The sequence below is a fragment of the Humulus lupulus genome, chromosome 8, assembly GCF_963169125.1.
Source record: "Humulus lupulus chromosome 8, drHumLupu1.1, whole genome shotgun sequence".
In the NCBI taxonomy this organism is placed as follows: Eukaryota; Viridiplantae; Streptophyta; class Magnoliopsida; order Rosales; family Cannabaceae; genus Humulus; species Humulus lupulus.
In genome coordinates this window covers 68,241,357-68,254,869 of record NC_084800.1, presented here as the reverse complement: position 1 = coordinate 68,254,869, position 13,513 = coordinate 68,241,357, and positions in this window count along the sequence as shown.

Sequence of the window (13,513 nt, the reverse complement as noted above, 5' to 3'; positions counted from 1 at the left end):
CCCATTAGCCAAACCAAACTAATCGACACTGGCAGCAACGGGGTCGGAATTCATGTTGATGCAGTGCATAAACAGTCCAATATTAGTAGTATTTGGAAGTCGCCTAACTATTCAAAGTTCAAAATGAATGTTGATGTTGCACTTAGTACCGAGCATGGATTGTTGGGGTTTGGGACAGTTATCAGGGATGATATGGGGTGTCTAATATGTTATTTTACACACTAGGTATGCACGAGCCAACCCCCTTTCAAAGGTTGGGTTGATGGCAATCTTGGAAGCTTTTAAGTGGTATCACAGGGGACAACTCATTATTCATTCGTGATTGGTTAAATACATGGTGGAACTTTTTAGGCACAAAGAGATGCAAAAACAATAATGATTTCACAAAAGTCATTTTGCCCCAAAACAAGAACAAAAAGAAATGGCACGCAAGCCCAAGGAGTAAACAAATAAAGTTTTACTCTTGGCTGCCTCTCATGACCTCCTCTACAAGATCGACGACAGGGTCTGCTTTCGAAGCTTGCCTAGCTTCACGAGTCGCGGTATTGGCAGCCTCCGTAGCTTGCGTCGCTCGCAAGTGCTCTTTGAAAATAAGCTTGTACTTAGTAGCTTCCCTCGTGAAGTCCAGACTCATCTCTTGGTTATGGAACCAGGCCACAAAAAAGGCATCCTCAACAATGGTCTCGACTTCTTTCTTTAGCTTGTCCACTTGGTGCTGAGAGGACTTATTCATCTCCATATCCTGGACAACCTTGATCTCGTCAAGTTCGGCTTTGTCATTGGCTTCCTTCAGCTACTCCTACACATGGAGAATCTTCTGGGCTACCTGAGCAGCCTTCGTTGCGGCCTTGGTAAAATCCTCCTTGGCTTTACAGGTCTCCTCCTTAGCTACTCTGAGCTCCTCAGCAGTCTTTAAGGTTGTTTCCTCGAGCTCTCGAGTATGTTTTTGTTCAGTCTCCAGGGCAGCCTGCAAGCGAGTAAGATCCTCCGGAGGTACTCGGACTTTTTTCCTTGAGAATCGCGATGTTGTCCTGGGCCCACTGGAGCTCAAATGACTTCTCCATCATTATATCTCCCAAGCGCTGATAGACCAAGCGGACTGTACAAAGAAGAAAGCTAGTAAATATCAACTATATTTAAAGTTGAATAAAGACCCGAGAATGTGATGACGTACCCGGACAGTAGCATAACGACAACGACAGGAAGCAACGAGAGAAGCCTCTTAACTGTCACCCAGCTGCGCAAAGTTGTGATCAGTCATGGAGGAGTTTGTTGCCCTCCTCCATACGGGCATCGAAATGTTGGAGCATGGCCTGATAGTGCCCAACAAGTCCCCTTCATACTTCTCGAGGTACACCAAGAGTTGGGGGTGAGATGCCAACTTCTGTTGGTACGAGACCAAGACCTCCTCCCCAACCCTGGAGGAGGACGAGACCTCCGAGACTGGAGCCAGCTCCTCCCTTAAAACTTCAGCGGGAGTGTGGAGGCTCTTTGCCTATTCATCGACGGGGAGGGGTCAAGATCCTCCAGAGGACGCGGTTGTCCTCCTGTAGTGGAGGTGCTCCCATCCTAAGAGCTAAACGTGCAATATCAGCAAGCCCCATGTGTTCTGGAAGGGCAAGGAAACAGTTAGCACAAATTCCAAAGCAGTCAAAATAAAATAACAATAAAGGCTTCTCAGAAGCCCCACCATCAATTATTTCTTGGTGCAAACAGTTGAGGTGCCTAATTTTTCCCCCATATCACGGTTTAGCTTGGTACCATATTGACTAAACTAGCTAGAAGTAAAGGATGTCACACGGTTTAGGGATACAAAGCCCCGAGGAGGTGATTGCCTCCTCGGATGGTGGAGAAAGATATCTATGAGGTCTTGGTAATCCTGGAACTCTTCCCTCTTCCAGTGCAGGAGTTAGGCCACACCGGAGAACCGAAGGAGAAGCTCAAACGTGCTCGGGACTTATCCTATCCCCTTCTTGTTTAGCATAATGTAAGGCTATGGGGGATTTACCTGAAGTAAGTTGCGAACTCTCTAGGCTTGCTTGGAGTTCAACCTCGAGCTCCTGATCTTCTTGGGCTTCTCGAGCCACCTCGACCGCCCGTACGTTATCCAGTCGCTCTTCTCACAACCTTTGATTAAGTAACTCAAGGGCGCGCCCATCAATGTAGTGGATGTGCCGAAAGGCCAGCTTCGAGACCTCTTTGAGGGGTGGTGTCTTGTCAGCTCCAAGTTTTTGATCTTTTGTCCTCGACGGAGGAGTCCGACCCCAACAAGATTCTCCTCCGTCACCAGCAAGTTGAGCTCCAAATCCTGCTCGGGAAGAGTCTTCAGCTCTTGAAGGTGGTCCTAAATAACTTGGACATAAGGAGTCCGACGGAGTGGACCTATTCAATAAAAAGACTAAGTATATAGGGCAGGATAAAAGGACAAGACAACTATTATCGGGAGGAGACTCACCAACTTTGGAGAAGTTTAGGATGAGAGTCGGGTCATTACGAGTCGGGAATCCGTTTTTAAAAAATAAGTAGTCCTTAAAATCTCGAGAATGATTCTCATTGTGGTGAGGGGCCTAGTAGTTGAGCGACAAGCTGGCGTACTTCATCAACACATAGAACCCGTCAAGGTTGCTATTCTTTCTTGGGGTATTATGGAAGCTGTAAAAATACAGTATTTCCGCCGGAGAAGGTGCATGCCAATTCCTCCTCCAGTACAGGACATACATCCCCGCTAACACCCGATACGCATTGGGGGAGTGTTGGAAGGGAGCTACCCCCACGAACTTCAAGAAGTCCACGAAATATTGGTGTAGAGGCAAGGTTGCTCCAACCATCAGATTTGCTTGTCTCCAGGCGCCAAGACATTGACACTGCAGTGTGACCTCTCGGAATCTTGACAAAGGCACACCAAGCACTCTTTGCCAATCTCGTAGTGCCTCGTGATATGCTCCAAGGCCTCAGGGTGTCGGAGCAAAGTACGATACTGCTCTGCCTCAAACCCATCAACTTCGTATTGCTGAGTGAGGTGGGGAATGGGGGCCTAGTTCACTTCCTCCACGGCCATCCTCGTTTGGGCTAGCGGCACTAGCCTTTCCACTACCGGGCCATCCACGCAAACTACCAGTTCCCTAACTGGTTTTCGGGCCTCTACCCTCGTGCCTTCTTGCTGCCTTCTTTGTTATTGGGTCATCTCGAGTATCTCCTGATCAAAGTCGTAAAACCCTAGATCGTGAAGTTGATGTAGTTCCTCGGATATCTGACACACAAAAACCAAGCAGTTAGTATTTTGATCGAAGAAAAGAAGGCCAAACCACGAAAAACCCTAAGACAACTGCTCGGGAATAAGGAATGAAGATAATTTCTAAGGAAAGGGGCATTCTAGGGCTCCGATGCGGTTCCTGTAAAATGTCGCTAGAGTTCATAAAACTCACCAAATTCTGGACATTTCCCAAAATCCGATGGAGCATTCAAATGTGATTTTTTGGCAATAAAAGGCCTAGAGATGGTCAGAACAACTTGAAGGCCCGCATGGCACATATGGATGCTAGCATGTGCCCATGGAACGTCCTAAATGTGCTTATATGACTAAATCATATATGTGTTAAGTGTTATGCCTAAACTCAAACATTCGCATAAATGAAAAGAGGAAAATAAGAAGATACTTGCTCGAAATGTAGCTCTGGTAAGTGTTGTATCTTGTGCAAATGTGGAGATACCTTTTGTCATTTATGTTTGGTTTTATGCCCTTATAAAACCATGTCGGACATGTTACGCGATTTTATATTGTCATTAAAATAAGTAGAAGTCATTTAGTTTGACAACCGTGTTGCTTGCTTGTTTTATTACAAGATTATTGGAATAATACAAAGATTTATAAAATCCTGAACATATAAATAGTTACAATTATAGTGACTAGGTCACAGTGGATTATAATTGCAATTATATGTTCAAAAGAACGAGTCCTAAGATTAAGTCAGTGCATTGGATTTTCATTGATCTCGTAACCTACGATATGATCTACTTACACATTCGGGGTGTGATGTCTTATCCAAGGCATTGACCAAGTAGATAAGATCGGATGTATATGGGTACATTAGACTAGGACCGATATTGATTATTGATAGATAAATAAGTATTGTTGTTATCGAATCTAATCAATGTCGCAACGTTGACCATAGGTTAAGTTGATCTTAATTTTGAGTGATAATATTGTGCTAATTATATTATTTAAATCTTTTGACTTGTTCGTTACCAACTTACCCTACGGTCTAGCCCATACTTACATCTTAGAGATTTAGTAGTGTAATTGAGTGGGAGTATTAATCATAGATATGAAATCTATAGCTTCTGTATGAGAGGTGAAAATATGACTTCCTTAATAGCTTAGTCTAAAAAGGTAAATGATTGAACGCTCATATATGTGATTAAGTTCATAGATTTATCATTTACAAGTGACTTAATGAGAGTTACAGATAAAATATAAATGAGGGGTAAGACAACAATTTGCACCCGACTCGTTAGTAAGGCATCGATAGAGGATTAACTGACTATAATGGTTACAACAGTGGATAACGTATTTGTAATTTGAAAAATACGTTCTATGAATCCAAGAATTCTGAATCTATAGTGGAGTCATGAAGAATTAATAAATTGTGAGATAATTTATTTAATAAATAAACTCACGAAAATTTATTGTAGTTTGTATTCATGGATCCATAGTCCCCGCATCACCAATGGATAAATCATATAGAATGTCTCAATTAATTGATTTAATTATCAATTAGGATTTTTAAAGTTGACTAGGTAAATTTTACAGAGATATGAAATTTAGAGAATAAAAGATAATATTTGGGTAAATTTATTAATATTGATAAGTTGTTATCAATATAAATAAATAATATTAAATCAAGTTTCAAATTATAATTAGTTAATTTGAATAAATATTTAATTAATTAATTAAATAAAACTTTTGAATTTAGACCCAATTGAGATTTAAATTCAAAACAAAGAGATTGGGCCCAAGTCCATTTGTGGAAGCCCAATTTATTTTTTGTTTATTATTTTTAATTAATTTAAATTTAAATAAGACACATTAAGTTGCCTATATAAGGAATATGATATCTAGAGTTTTCAGAAGTAAGTCTCGGTTGATTCATTGGTAAGTGAAAAACCAGACAGTCTAATCATTTCTTGGCTACTCACTTTCTTTTTATTTTCTAAATCTCTATCTCATGTGTTGATAACCAACTCACACTAGTTATAGGTTGATCAAAGGCTTGGTGAGGAAGACTATGTTGCTAATCTAGTTCAATATCTTGATAAGACTTCGTTACAGAAAGGAATCAAGGGTTAGAGAGATTGAAGGAAAGAGTTGTTCCAATTCCGCTGCGTATTCGTAAGTTTTTACATATTTGCGTTTATGTTAATTTATGAATCTGATGTTCATTTGTATGTTGTAATGACCAAAAATTGCTAATAGAGCTTAGGGCCTTGATTAGTGTGTCGGGAGGGCATAATTGGTTTATATGTATGTTTAATTGGTTTAATGTGTGATTACGTGGCATGCATGATTAATATGATTATATGAGTATGTTACAAGCATGTTTATGAGTACTAAATATGTTGTGGGCCATTTATAGCTTATAAGGGCATATTTATAATTTTGGTTCGTTAAATACATAAATGTGATTATATGTGATAAATTGTTGAGACCACATTATTATGTGGATATATTTGCAGTATATGGCTCGAGATGGTCCTAGTGAGCGGATTAGCGAAATAGTCACAGCGTAGTTTAATACCCGGCTCGGGGGAGCCTAGGGGTATTTTTGGGAATTTAAATAATATTTTGGGATTTGTTAAGTATTGAATAAATATTTGGTAATTAATTGGACGACGAGATTAAGTGGATAAATATTAGGATCACTTGAGGAATTAGTGGGAACCGGGAGCGGAATGACCATTTTACCGCTAAAGTTACTTAGAGGATTAATAGGCTTGAAGGGGCAAGATAGTCTTTTGTTTAAGCAAGGGATATACTCAGTAAATCCTTAGGGATAGCCAGAGAGTGGTAGAAGACTCTCAGCTCTCCCTCATCTCTCTCTCACATATGATTTCTCTCTCTCTCTCTCTCCTTTATGATTGAAGCCTGAGTAACTGAAAGAATTGAAGAGGAAAAGCTGAATTTGAATCTTGGGAATTAGGAACTTGAGGCTGGTAGAAGCAAGAAGCTTGTGAGGATTCAACAACAATTGAGGTAAGTTCATATCTTTGATTATGTTAGAGAATGTAGACCATTAGGGCGAAACTAAGCTGAGTATTGGGTGATGAATTTATACTGATTTGGGCTAGTGATTTTCAGTAGGATTGTTAAGGTTTTGATGTTTAAAATATGTGATTAAAAGGTCTAAAATCATAGCTAAGTATTGATTTTGGTTGGGAAGTTTGTTAGGTTTGTATTTTAGAGGTTTTTGGCTGGGAGAGTGTAGAGGAAACCCATAAATTATGGGTTCGTAAGGGCGCGTTGCGACCCACCTCTGGGGCATCGCGGCCCGCATGCCCAGAGGGCCCTAGGTGGCTCTCTAACTTGAAGGCGCGCTGCGACCCCAGGGGGACAAGTCTATGCCCGCCTCCCCCTGAAGCTTGAGGATTTGGTTTCTGACTTGGGGGCGCGCTGCGACCCTTAGGGTCAAGTCGCGACATGCCTAGGGGTTTTTGCCTTAGGTTGGTTTCTAGAAATGGTGAGGCTCGGGGGTTCGAACCTAGGCACTCAGGACAATTTCTACTACCCGATTTAGTAGAAATTAAGGTCCTGGAGGCTAGTTTTTGTCTCCTAAGTATTTATTTGGATTAGAAGTTGTTGATCACCCATTGGCCACTGTGACTAAGTTTATCGCCAAGGCTCAGGACTGAGGATCGTGCTCAGAACCATTTTGTATCCTCCACTCGGAATTCAAGGTAAGAAAACTGCACCCTTGCGAGGTAGTGAACGAGACTGAGATTCCCAATTATTGATTGCTTGTACTATGTGTTTGTAAGGTTGATATGATAGACAAGAATAAAAGGCCTAAGGGAGCCGGGGCTAACGGTAAGCGTACTGAGCGCGGCCCAGCCTAAGTGAGCCGAGGCCAGCTAAATCAACAGGGGCTCGACCGAAGTGTGCCAACCCTGATTATTTGAGAACCTGAGATTATGTGTTTATCATTGATTAATTGAATATTCGTACTTTATTTTATGTTTAAATGAGATATGCTTGATTGAATATTCTTATTGCTACATGTGTTTGCTGTTCTTGGTTTTCTTGCTGGGTCTTGGCTCACGGGTGCTACATGGTGCAGGTAAAGGCAAAGGGAAGCTGGACCAACCATGAGTTGGAGAGCTCTAGGGGCGGAGTGTACATAGTCAGCTGCTCGACCACCACGACCGAAGAAAAGTACAAGAACAGAAACTTGAAGCTTGTATTTTGCCTTTAGAGTGGCTACTAGTTGTATATAACTTTTGAAAATTGTAAACTCGTCTCTTAAACTCTGTTTTGGGATCCCAAGTACCAAACATATAATTTAATGAAAATTAACCGTTTACGATCAAAATCTTTTAACCCTAACCTGATTGTTAACTTTAGGATTACATTTTTGTCCAAATGACTTGATTAACAAGTCCTGCACTATTTCAAATACACAGTGTAATGGTCTTGGTTATCCAGGGCGTTACATATGTCATGTTATTCTATGTTTTTATTATGTTTTTGGAAAAATAATAGGAAGTGTAACGCCCTGGGTAGCCAAGGTCGTTACACCATGTATTTTAAATAGCGCTCAACTCGCTAAATGAATCATTAGGCCATAAACGTGCATCTAGGTGTGAAAACTAGTCCAGGGTTAAAAATTTTCAGTTAAAAGGAATGGATGTTTCATTAAAATATTAAACTGTACATGGGATCCCATAATAACATTTACAATGTTGTTTACAGTTCCAAAAGGGTCATTACAACTCAAAAGTTACAACCCGCTGACCTAAGCGACAAAAATAATATTTAACCCTAGTTCATCTAAGAAACCTTGGCTATGGTGGTCAAGCGGTCGCATATGTACACGTCGCCACCTAAGCTCTTCAACTCACGGCTGATCCAGATTTTCCTTCCCTATACCTGCACCACATAACACATGTGAGCCAAAGCCTAGCAAGAAGACTTAAACATGCTCATAAGCAATGAATAACACATTTCAATATCATAATAAACATGTCAGTAGTAATAACACTACCCACGCATGCATGCCATTCATATAAATGGCTACAACGTCATATGGGACCAAATGCCCCAATTAATTGATTAACAGAATCATATCGGGGCCCGTTGCCCAAGTACATGACTACTAAATCATATTAGGGCTTAGTGCCCTAGGATCTGGGACTAATAAGTCACCCCAGGGCCCATTGTCCTATCCCCTGAATAACCAGCCTCGGAGCTGGCCCAGTGTACCTGAAGCTTTAGTTTTGTACGACCGTTGGGTCGGACAAGCGTATAATGTGCTCCTGATTAGATCTAATCATATCGACCAGCGCTCATCACGTTATTTCGTCCTTGACTCATAAGTCAATGCTTTTTTACCAGCGCTCAGTGCTATTGCCATCCTTGACTAATAAGTCAACGACTTTTTCCAATTATACAATGCTAACATGCATTCATCACATAACAAACATCCATATATAGAGCACTCAACATGCTTCATCAATAATCACAGGCATAATCATAGTCATGCGCATTTAGAGGGGCAATTGTCCAATCAAGACTATATTTTGCATTCGAGCCAAGCCCTAATCATGTACATCACATAATGGGTGCAGTTTTCTAACCTCAGGTCCAAGTGACATGTAAAATAAAAACGACCCTCGAGCACGATCCTGATCCCGAGCCCCTAACGATAACCTAGTCACAACCAAGTATAGAATCCCGTTAATAATGAGTAAATAAAGGCTTTTGGACTGAGTCCTAGCCTTCGTGACGTCGAATTCTACTAAAACAGGTAGTATGATCAATCCTGAGCCCTTAAGTTTGAGTTCCTATCACTAAAAACCCATTTTGGCCATTTTTCCCATTTTCAACTGCGACCCCAAGCACTTGAGCCGCGACCCACTCAAGTCAAGGGATAAAACCCCTTCTCTGCCTGCGCCTCGCACCGCGGCGCGCCTACCAGGCACTGCGTCCCTAATTTCCCAAGAGCATAATTCATCTTCTTCGTCAAGCTTGGGCCGCGACTCAACCTGAAACCCAGCCATTAAAATCCATTTTTCTTATTTCAAAACCTTCCATAAACCTATCCAAACATATCCAAATCCCAAAAACAAAGTTCACAATCATCTCAATAACCCAAAACCATCAAAACTCAAGCTTTAAACAACTCAAAAACTCATCAAAAGATAGAATCCAAATTCAAAACTTAAGAAACTTTAGGAAATGGAAACTCGGAAATTCAAAGCTTAAATTACCTCTGATTATGTTGTTTCTCGCTAAATCATCTGGCTAACAAGCTTCTAATCTTTCCTAGAATCGATACGACTCTAACCTTGCTTGAATCCGAGTCCTAAAACTCAAGTTTCCTTCGAAAATGCAATGAACGGTAAAAAAGGATAGCAGGAGAGAGAGAAAAAGTATTTGAACGTATATTTGTTCCTGTTAGGTTACTTCGAACTTTAGTAACCTTAAGTAAGACCCAAGGCTTGGGGTCCCAAAAACGCCCCCGAGGGTAAAATAGTCAAAATTTCCAGAATTTCTTCTTGATTTCAATAAATCCCAATATATCCTCAAATATTCATTCCCATCACCCAATATCCCGATAATGTACTAAATACCCATAATACCCCTTGACTCACCCCAAGTAAAGTATTAATCACGTTATGACTTTCCCACTAGCTTGCTTCCTAGGATCGCCTCATGCCGAGTAACCTATATATATCCACATAATAATGTAGTCCCACACATATATCACATATATGTCAAATATACCCATAATGAGTCAAATTACAAAAATTGTCATTCTAATAAGAAATGGGTCCACATGTTTATTTAATACACCTAAACATGCATGTCAAGTCATATTATAATATAACTCACATAATCACATAATTACACGCATATATAACACATAAACATGTAATTCTCATAATTTGCCATCTTGCCCCCCTAATCAAGGCCCTAAACCTTATTAAGTAATTTGGGACATTACAGGAAGCAAACATCTAGATTTAAATTCCAAGATCCTACATTTTACCCAGAAGTGTCGTGCTTCTCTCCAACCGTCCAGGACCACGAACCAAGAATGAAGGAATTACAGAAAGGGATTCTGGTGAGAAGGGTGTTTGCCACAAAAAAAACTTGGGCTTTGAGTGTTCAAAGTGACTGTAAGTGATATTGAGGGGCCAAAGATTCAAATTTATACTCTAAAAAATGTGCGAGGGAAGTAATCGATCCCTAGCCACTGATTACCTATGGATTAGGTACTCGCGAGTAATCCTACGATCGTGGTTTGTCGAGGAGTGGATCATGAAAAAAAGTCAGAGAACGGACGCTTCAGGTACAGTGTGAAAGGACGTGCCAGGTATGGAATAAACATTTTGAGCATGGACGAGACCCATCATTAATTCGCCCCGATGTACAGACTTAGCAATAGGGAATTGACGCATGGCGTTGCTTTTTTGGTAAAAAGGAAATGTCCAGCCCAAGCTATTCCCCCCGAGCACTCCCCTGAGAACACTCATTTGGTTAAGTCTCCACCATCCGAGGATGAGTGGAGACTTAGGGGGCAAATATTGTCTGTGTTTTCATCAAGACAACACGTGGCACTCATTGATGTTAGGAGTGTGTCCTAAAAGCATGTAAAGACATTTGTTTTTTCTGTGAATAAATAAATACAATGGTTTATTATTATTTTCATATTTAGATTATTAAATTATTGTTTGAATAATTTTGTAAATATCAGAAAATTTTCATATTCATTATTGAGGATGTGATATTGTATTAGTACGAGAGAATTAAGATCACATGAATGAATAAAAATAGTCAACAACAACAAATTAAAGTTATGGAATTCTTTAATTGGAGTTGTAAGTACGGTTTACTGAGTATCATAATGATACAAATAATCTAGATTCGGATTATTGATGTGGTAAGACATCTCGGTAAATGTGCTTTATATAATATGATTATATATGACATGGACCGATATGAATTAAAGTCTTTATCCAAAAACCATTTAACAATAAAGACTTGTAATTCATATCATAACAGATGATCAATTATAGATCAACCTAAATCCTGAGTGTTCATGAACTCCTGTTCATGTTTATTAAACCTTTTGATTCATTCGTTAAGGTCTCTTCAAAGAATGAGGCTAATGACTTTTTTTTTGGAGATTTAATATCATGGATGACTGGGAACATGTATCAACAATATGGAATCTAATCTTTCCTAACGGATCGTATATTAGTTCCCTTAAGGGTTAATTCTGGAACTGAATGATTTTGAGCTCAAATCTATAATTAGATTATAGATTAATTATCCACTAGTGAATTAATGGTACTTAAGGAATAATAAGTAAATTAGAAAGGTTAAATGGTAATTCTCCCATTCTAATTTATGAACTAATTAATTAAAGGGTTGAACTATTGTAAGATGGTTATATCAATGGACGACTTAAGAAAAATATTTCTGTAAAAGTATATCTATAACATAAAGAGTGCAATTATGAATTTATAGTGGAGTAATATCAGAATTAATAAATTAACTATTATAATTAAAGAGTTTAATTATTTAGTTTCAATTTATTGGAGCTTAATGTTATAGGTCCATGGTCCCTGAAATGGCTCAAACAATCACTGTCAAAGGCAAATACAAAAAATGGGCAAAAATGACTTATGTGATAAGTAAAATATTTTTCTATATATCAAACATAATTATTGTTTAATTATGTGTAATTAATTAATTATTTGATTTATCAAAAATATAATTAATTTTGAATTAATTTATTTTTGGGATTTTTGGTATTTAAATAATAATAAAAATTGAGAAAAATCACATGCTTGCACATGCATCTGGTACACGTGTGGCACAGTGCACAGGCACTGTGCTACACGCATAAGAGATGGACTGAGTCTCTTGATTCCACAATTTTAGTTATTTAAATATTAAATAAATAATGAGATATTTTAATATGATTAAAATATTATTATTTAAACAAAAATCTGATAACTGATCGGTTATTTTGAATTTGTTTATAATAACAAATATTTTAATATATTAGATATTATTAATATTGGATATCAGTTTTCACAGAATATAATTTTTCAGGGATAGAAAAATATCTAGGATTCTCTCAGAGAAAAGAGAACAATGACAAAAACAAAGGTCATTGTTATTCACAAAACCTAGGTCCAAACTTTATCAGATCTCATGTGTTGAGAACATCTGATAAATAGTTATTGCTTATTATTTGTATAGCGAGCACACACTCGTTCTTTGTGTGACTGAGAACATTTTGGAAGATCTTGGTGTGCGAAAAGATAGCAGCAAGGAAGGACCTGAGGTAATTTTTCTATTCTTGTCCTTGATTCAATATATATATGAGTGTGAAGAAGTAGATCTAGAAATCTTATGGGATTAATCTAACAATTTGATTGTTGTTCCGCTGCGCATAATCTCTGATTTGATCAATAAAAACCAACAATTGAATGTTCATGATTATCAGGAAGTTAGTTAGCTGACGATTCTTGGAAGATATGCATGTCCCAGCCCTGGAGAAGGGTTCCTTAGATTATGCGAAGTTTTCTTTAGTCTTTTAGTCGAAGAGTTATAGCGTTATGGTTCTTCGCCCTCGGAGAACGATGTTGGCTGTCAAGCATAGCATCTTGGGACCACCAACAGCCTCCTGACACGTGCCATGCTCCGCGAATAGTGGTGTCGTTTTCGTACACGAGACAAATAGTATCTCCCAATGCGCCGCCTAACACGGGAAGATATGCAACCACTATCTGACACCATCAACAATGTGTCCCCCCAAAATGTGGTGGGCTGATACCTCGTAAATGGGCTCCATGCGATCTGTATATTCCTTACAGTTGAGTATAACAAGAATTGTAATAATTGGGACTAAAGTCTCATTTAATTATCTCCGACCATGATAAATAGGGTGGGGATACTCCAATGTAAGGGGTTCGATGATAACTCTATAAAAAATAGTTATTTTACCACTTTTTATATGCTAACTGTTGCCTAATTCTTGAGTTTTTAAGTAATTTATTAAGTTTTTAAGTAATTTTAAATTTATTAGGTTTATTTTAATTTTTTAGATTTTTGTGTGTTTTTATAAGTATTTTGTTATAAGTATTTTGTTGTAAGATGTTGTAGTTAATTATTTGAATTATTATTGTTAAGTTAGTGATAAAAAAATGTTGTATTATTGAACTTAAATGTAAAATATAAATTAAGTTATAATTAATATTTTCAAAGAATTAAATTGATTTATTT